This window comes from Trachypithecus francoisi, unplaced genomic scaffold (assembly GCF_009764315.1).
Source record: "Trachypithecus francoisi isolate TF-2019V2 unplaced genomic scaffold, Tfra_2.0 Lachesis_group15, whole genome shotgun sequence".
Taxonomy (NCBI): domain Eukaryota; kingdom Metazoa; phylum Chordata; class Mammalia; order Primates; family Cercopithecidae; genus Trachypithecus; species Trachypithecus francoisi.
This window is the reverse complement of record NW_022681460.1, coordinates 83,182,156-83,191,019: the sequence shown is the minus strand read 5'-3', so window position 1 is coordinate 83,191,019 and position 8,864 is coordinate 83,182,156.

Below are 8,864 nucleotides of genomic sequence, written 5' to 3'. Positions count from 1 at the left end.
GTGTATAATGAGAGGTAAGGTTCTAGTTTCATTCTTCTTAATGTAGTTACCCAATTCTTTGGTTAAATTTATTCCTAAGTATTTTATTTTTTGTAGCCATTCTAAATGAGATTGCTTTCTTGATTTCTTTTTCAGATTTATTGCTGTTAAGTGTACAGAAATGCTGCTGATTTTTGTATGTTGATTTTGTATCCTACAACTTTACTAAATTTGTGTATCAGTTCTATGAGTTTTTTTAATGGAGTCTGGTTTTTCTAAATATAAGAGTATGTCATCTGCAAACAATAATAATTTAACTTCTTTTTTTCAAAGTTGAATGCCTGTTTATTTCTTTTTCTTGCCTAATTTCTCGGGTTACAACTTCTAATACTATGTTGAATAAAAATGGTGAAACCAGCACAGTATATTAACTGTGTGATTATTATATATAGCCTTTATCATTTTGAGGTACATTGTTAATAGAATCAAAAACAAAAACCATATAATTTTTTCAATAGATGCTGAAAAAGCATTCAATAAAACTCAGAAAAGCCTCTTTTGCTCACCATTTTACCTTCAGATTCTTGCATAAAACATCTTACTATATATATTCTATCCTCTTAAGAGTTACTTCTACTAACTTGTTAAAATTAAACCTTACGAAGTGCAAAGGCAGACAACAGAAGGAGAGAAGATGACAACAGGAAGAGAGATGACAAAAGAGGTGGAAAATAAAAGTAAAAGCTTTACATGAAAACCTCATCCACCCACCAGAGCTTGTTATCTTTAAGATGGAGAAAGATTGCTCCAGAACATGACTGGGAAAGCCTGAGCCACTCCATTTTAAAACCACCACTAATGTTCAGTTTTGTTGTTTCTGTAGGAGAATTCCCAGGGGCAACTCTAGGGAGGGCAACCTAGGGAGGTTGGCTCCAGACAAGCTGTCTAGACCTTGAAATTTTCTGATAGCCCCTCTGACCTTCCCTGAGCAGCCTAAATATTTCCCAATTTTTCCAGCCTAGCAGTTCCCTATTCCTTGGCCCCATACCATTCTGTTTGAGTTATGCAACAGGAAGTTTGAAGTCAGGTTAGGAAAGAGATAAACAATACCAAGAAAGTGGTGTCCCAGATGCCAAGAAATAGAGGTGTTTTTATCAGAGAGTAATGTAAATATATCAATGAATAGAAATTTTATTAAAAGAGATTTTAAAAAACACTAAAATTGAATGAATAATTAGGGTCAAATGGTGATAAGGGATATGAAGAAAATGAAACAGGGATGGGGAGAGAAAATGGCAAAAAAAGGAGGAGGACAGCAATGCATTTAATCATGCAATTAGGGAAGGCCTCTTTGAAAAGGTGATGTCTGAGCAAAGATCTGAATTATATCAAGAAGTAGGAGAAGAGCATCAGCATTAAGGGAAGAGGTGTGGAAAGGCTCTAAGGCAGGAAGGAGCACAGATGGTTCGAAGAATGTCGAAACAGTAAGTACAGCACAAGCGGAGGGAGTCAAGGAGAAAGTAATAGGAGAGTTTGACCACACTAGATAATGCAGAGTAACGGGCTTTATTCCAAATGCAATGGGAACCAATGAGAAGCTGATCGCAGAAATGGCACAAAAGAAACATGAAGCCCAGTGAAAAGGCTATGTTGGGAGGCCAGGCCTAGCATGACAGTCAACTGTTCCAGGATGGATGGGAGCAGTGACAACAGTGAGGGGTGATCAGATTCAGGATGTATTAGAAAAGCAGAACCAACAGCGCTGGTTAACGGATTGGGTATGGAAGGTAAAGAAAAGAGAGAAATCCACTATGCTTCCTAGTTTGAGGACCAGAACAAAATATAATGCTACTTATTCAGTTAGAGAAGCTTAGGGAATCATATGTTTTGGGTAAGAATATAAAGAATTATGTTTTGGACACGTTAACATTTGAGATCTCAAGTAGACATTCAAGCAGAAACTTAAAATAACCAGTTACACCCACAAATCTGAATCTCAGGAGGGAAGTCGTGACTGAAGAATATAAATTTTAGCATACTGAAGGTGTTTAAAATCATTACACAGGGCTGAGCGCCGTGGGTCATGCCTGTAATCCCAGCACTTTGGGAGGCCGAGGCAGGTGGATCACTTGAGGTCAGGAGTTTGAGACCAGCCTGGCCAACATGGTGAAACATCGTCTCTACTAAAAATACAACAATTAGCCAGGCATGGTGGCAGATGCCGGTAATCCCAGCTACTCAGGAGGCTGAGGCAGAAGAATCACTTGAACCTGGGAGGCAGAGGTTGCAGTAAGCTGAGATTGCACCACCGCATTCCAGCCTGGGTGACTGAGCAAAACTCCATCACAAAAAAAATTACACAGAATAAGGTCAGCTAGGAAAAGTGTACAAATGGAAGAAAAAGGAGAGCTGAGGCCTGAAACCTGAGGTGTGCCAACATTGAGAGGTCAGGGTTGGGAAATAAGCTAGTCAGGGGAAGGAGCAATCAGTGAGGTAACAAATCCCAAGAGAGTGGTGTCATCTCTGATGCTCAAAGAAAGAAGCATTCAAAAAGGCGAGAGTGGTTGACAGTGCCAAATATTACACAGGGCACAAGCCAGGAGGTGACAGAGAACTGACCTTTGGCTTGTCAAATGGGGAGGTGAGTGGTTTTATGAACAAGAGCAGTTTCTGTGAAATAGTGAGGGTGAAAAGCTGATTACAGTAGGTTCAATATATTAAGAATATATTGAGTATACCCAGTCATGGTAGGAATGTTACTAAAGAAGAGCAAAGAAGTGGGCTAAACATGGGTATGTGGTCAACAGAGGGTTTGTTTTTATTTAAGACAAAAGGCCTTATACTTGAAGCCTCATGGGAATAATTTAGTTAGATAAAATAATGATGCAAGAGAGAGATGATAGTTGTGGAAGGATGGATGGGACCAGTGACCTTAGAAGAGCACAGGACTCCTCATTTTAACAAGAGAAAAATTGATATACAAGAACATGTAAAGGTTGGTCAATTTGGTGATGCAAGGATGAGATCATTTTCTTCTGAATGCTTCTGTTTTCTCAGTGAAATAACAAATGAGGTCACCAGCTGATAGTGAAGAATGGGAAAGTGAAGTTGAAAGTTTGATGACAGAGGAGATGACATCAGTTTGCCTTCTCAGAGATGAGGAAAGCAAGTACACCAGGGAAATGGAGTAGGGCTCACAGAGATCACTTTCCCTGATTCCTTTCACGGCTCATTGCCAATCCTGAACAGACTGCCCATTTCCACAAAAACATGATTGTTTTAGAAAATCTAAAGAATCATCGTTCAGAACTGAGATGGGCTTTGAGAAACCATAAGCCTCAATTTACTCATTGCCACGTGCATAGAAAACTTGCTTCTTCCTAGTTGATGAAAAGGCACACTGATCATATGAGTAATGAGTAGGAAATCCTTTGAGAGGAGAATCATCTTCTGTATGTCCAAGACAAAGGTGGGATCAGCCAAATACCCTTTCTGCAGGAGGAGTATCCTTCTCTTCCTGAGTGAAATTGACTAGAGATGTGAAGTGAACAAAAGAAAAGTAACCTTTATATTAACACTAGTGTATCAAATTTTTATTTTTCATATTTTTCATTTAACTAATGAGGCATGTCATGATTCGATTTCCAGCTGTTGACATTAGGGTTAAAATGAAAATGCATTTGAAACAATTTAGGGAACTCCATAAAAAGCAGATTAAACCCCAGTACTATGTTTTGTCAGCTTTTGGGGGCCCCCAAATAATTGAAATGCAGCAGTTACTGTATCAAATTTTTAGTTAGAATCAAAATAAATTTTTACACATAGAGTCATCCAGCCAAATAAGTCTAAAAGATAGGGAATAATATGATTAATGCCTTTCACATTTTTTACTTCTGGTTATATTTGGAAGATTTGAAATAAACCAGTGTCCATTATTTCTATGGAGATATGTGAGAATGTAGTTTTTAGAGGAAATCTGCCTGACTTAAATAATAAACAGACATGATATCTTTCTGTTGGGAAACGAAGAACAACTTGAGGTAAGAAACAAACACAAAGAGAGTGTGTAAAGCCAAAGGCCCATAAATGTCCTCTGAGATGTTTGTAAATATTTTGTTTACTTGTCTGATTTCTCTGTAACTTAGCAGTGTTATATGAGGGAAATGGCCAAAATTCCTAGAAACTACATTATACATTCATACACATTGAAGTTTAGCAAATCTTACAATCCCCTTGGCAAACCCTTTATGTTTTCCCTTTGGAAATATGATAAACTTGTTTATTCTATTTGTCAGTTTTCCGTTTCTGAGTTTCTTCATTGAATTTGTTATCTTCTTTATGTAACCAAGCTGTCCCAAGCATTCTATGGCCACAACTACAAAGAGAAATTAAGCATATGCATAATAATGAGGAATAGTAGTTTGCATAGCACAAGGTTTTGTTAATTGTAAACAAAATGAAGCAGTTATTTTAGCTTTAAATCACACTACATATTACTTAAAATACGTCTTCTGAATTGCCTTTAGGAAGTACATTTTCTCTGTATAACAAGATGGAGTTTTTCCCCTGCACTGAATGTCACATTCTGATGCTGGGATGTGAAGGTTTGGGAGAAGGCTGGCATAGTATGTTACCGACATGGTTAGGCTTTGTGCCCCCACCCAAATCTCATCTTGAATTGTAATCCCTATAATCACACGTGTCTAGGGAGAAACCAAATGGAGTTAATTAAATCATAGGGACAGTTTACTTCATGCTGTTCTCATGATATGAGTTAGTTCTCATGAGATCTGATGGTTTTATAAGGTGCTCTTCCCTCCTTGCTCTTCATTCTGTCTTGCCTGCTGCCATGTAAGAAGTGTCTTTTCCATTTCCACCATCATTGTAAGTTTCCTGAGGCCTCCCCAGCCCTGCTGAACTGTGACTCAGTTAAACCTCTTTTCTTTATAAATTACCCAGTCTCCAGAATGTCTTTAAAGCAGTATGAAAATGGACTAATACAGTCACGTAGGCTGGAAACCCCACAGACCCAACTCCCTTGGCCTTCAGGTCTGCCAGAGAGAAAATGATGGTATGAGCATGCAATTAAGGCAGGTGAAAGCAGCACAGGGAAACCATACTGGAGAAACCATAAGTCAGCTAGCCATGGTAGTGGAGACCCTACCATTGAAGGACTTTTTTATTTTAGTAGGCAAAAATGAAGATACCACTAGAAAGAACACAACATCTGTGTTTCAGTGACAGTCACAGTGAGACTCCTAAGCTCTCCTGTTCTCTCACTGGGACAACAGGAAACAGGAAGTAGGACAGACTCATTGGACTATACAAAAATTTCAGGGAGGATCTCGAAGTTATTGTTGGAAGAAGATCTCTGGGAAAGAAGTAAGACATTTTCTTATTCATAGACCACATGCTCAGTCATTTAATCTAAATACTATATACCCCAAGGTGAAATAAGAGATATCAGTTATATCTGCTAACTTAGAAACACAGGGAAAATAAATTCCTTTATTATAGTTAATTCAGTAAGGGTCTAATAAATAGATTCTATCTAGATTTTGTAATACATCAAAAAAGAGGATTAAAGAAGTAGCACCAACCTTCTGAATCATGATATTAATTAGATTTCCCTCTTTCCTTTTAAGGAAAAACAATTCTTTGCACATCATGACCACTCAACATTTTTTTAACTGAAGTATTCTGAGATTTTAAAGAATTGTTGAAACATGTTGCATTATTCCTAACTAACTAACCATCTCGTCAGCTGTAAAACAATCAATCATCAAGTTTAACGAGGATATTGTTGAATAAGTCCTATAGTTCCTTAAGAAACATTTTTTTGCATCAAAATGAATCTTTTTTTTTTTTTTTTTGAGACAGAGTCTTGCTCTGTCGCCCGGGCTGGAGTGCAGTGGCCGGATCTCAGCTCACTGCAAGCTCCGCCTCCCGGGTTTACGCCATTCTCCTGGCTCAGCCTCCGGAGTAGCTGGGACTACAGGCGCCCGCCAGCTCGCCCGGCTAGTTTTTTTGTATTTTTAGTAGAGACGGGGTTTCACAGTGTTAGCCAGGATGGTCTCGATCTCCTGACCTCGTGATCCGCCCGTCTCGGCCTCCCAAAGTGCTGGGATTACAGGCTTGAGCCACCGCGCCCGGCCCAAAATGAATCTTTATGCTTAGATCTGCATATAATTTTGAGTTCAAAATACTTAATAGACTAATTAAATGTATACATTTTCTTCAGTACACAAATTAGAAAATCTTTGGATTAAGTCAATAAATTACTTCCAAAAGATAATTGTTAATGTGTGCTCAGTATTTTAGGAAGTGCTTTCACATACATGATCTCATTTGTTATTCACAACAACCTCATGAGTTGGGAATTTCCGTATTTCACAAAAAAGTTAACAAAGGCTCCAAGAAGATAATTAATATAGATATTAGTAAGAGGCTAAATGTGGTTTATTTGTATCCAGATGCCACATCTTTCTTATGTTAATGCATAGTCTGACATAAAATAATGCTGTAAATGTGTGGCAAAATTAAAAGGAGAACATAAGCATCCTTCTTGTAATCCCAGGGTTTACCCAGTCGTCTAGCCTACCTTGATTTTAAGCTGCCAATGAGTCCTTTTGCTATATGACATTTCATGGGTGATCAACCCTTGCAGTGGATCTGGATCTCTATAGTCAACATCTAATAGGACAGCTTCCCTGTCATATTTCTCTGGCTCTCTGCCACACGTTTACACCTGGTAGCCCTATTCCACTGGTCCTAGCTTACTGACCCAGAGGTAAATAGCTTCTTCACGTTGAGCCCATCAAAATACTTCTAACTGGAATTTGGAATTGGTACTATAAAAGAAATAATCAGTGTCTCCTTTACTTAACCTAAATCATATATATCCTGAACCACGGAGTGACCAAGTTCCTCCTTCTGGACTATAGGAAGAAAGAAGCACATATGTGAATTTCATGAACTTACCCTCCTAATAAATCCCACTTTTTTTCTCATACCAGAGCTGCAAAGATTTTATTATTTGTAACTAAAATCCCAAATAATGTATCTGATAATCCACCAAACTCATCTAGTCATCTTAATCACTTCATCCTCAACCCTTGAGCAGAACTTCCAAAATTCATTTAGGTAGATGATTATGAGCAGATAATAAAAATTCAGTTACTATAAACTGTGAGAATTTTTAAATTGAAAATACTATAGATGAATTTGTGGTAAAGAATTTAGCCTTGCCCAAAGAGAGGTCTGGCCTTGCCCATGGCTACTTGGAAGGAATCTCTGAGCTCCTGGAATGTCATGCTCAATAGGAGTGTCTTTGTTTGTCTGGCAGACTTGAGTCATACTGGATAGCCTAACAATTTGATTTAGAGTGGGAGCTGGAAACACCAGGTAGTTTTATTAGGCTACTGATTAAGTTAATAATAACAATGTCATTAGGGTGGGGACTTTAGGTCATGTGGTATCGGTTGACCTCTGGAGAGACGGGAGACTGAAATCAGCTATATGAGCAATCAATCATGCCTATAGGATGAAGCCCCAATAAAAACTCTGGACATCAAGTAAACATCCCTGATTGGCAGTATTCCATGCATATTGTCACTCCGTGACACTAGTGAAGTAATGTTGTCCTGAGTCAACCACAAGGGACAACTGGAAGCTCCCTCTTTGATGTACTCCTGTACATTTCCTATGTGTCTCTTCCTTTGGCTGATTTTAACCTGTTTCTTTTCCCTTCCAAAAACCATAACTGTCAGCATGACAGCTTTTAGTGAGTTTTGTGAGCCCTTTTCACAAGTTATCAAATCTGAAGTCGTTTTGGGAATCTGCTGAATTTGCAACTGGTATCAGAAATGAGGGCGGCCTTGTATGCTCTGATCCCTCTAACTTCACAGTTAACTTACACAATGGATGACCCTACTTTCCTAGACAAAGCAAGCTGTTTTCTATCACTTCTTTTAAAGTCTAAGAATAGTCCTCAAGTCTATTGGCAGTCTAGAGATCCAGAAGACTTTGCATTTTATGCATGCTTCTACAATTGACTTGATAACTGTGTTCATTGTATTTGTTACATTTCTCTCTGACCTTCTTGACCGTAATGTTCTTGAAGATAGAAACTATGTCTTCTTACTCATTACAGCTCTAGTTACTAGCATAATACAGATACATAGGTGGCATTTAAAAATGCCATGTGGCCTATGGATGAATGGCTGGAAGGAAGAAAGGATGGATAGGTGGATACATAGATGAATGGTTGGTTTCATATCACCATCTTGTAAAGTTAGATGTACAATGTCCCAGTGAAATTCCTGTGACAATCAGAATAAGAGCTCTCCTCTTTTACCTTTATAGCCAGGTTTATAGAGGAGCTTACTAGGGGGTATTAGGGGAAGCCTGCCCTTTAGTTCTGTGCTTTCCCAGGTTCAGAACCAACCTGAATAGTGTAAGAAAAGTGAGCATTGAAACCAAAATCACATCATGGACACCAGTCCCAGACATGCCCGTAAAGAGATAATTCAGTCCTGGACTTTCAGAAAAATGCCCAAGTCAGCAGTGAAAAACATTTGTTTTGATTTTTTTAAAGCCCTGATATGTAATTATTTTCATTATTACTTCCAATAGTTCCCATTAATTTACTGAATATGTTATACATTCTTATTTACTTCTCATGGCAACCCAATGGCTTCAATATTATTAGTCCTGCCCTTAAGGAGTGTATGCCCCAACATGGGAGGAGAAGAGGATGCACAGAGGATGGTCCAATACAAGCCGTAGAAAAGGCTGAGCAGCAGAAGAAAGCATCACAGGGCTCCTTAAAGGTCCCTGGTTAATGTGATCAAGGAAGATTTCCTAAAGGGAATGGTATAGAAACT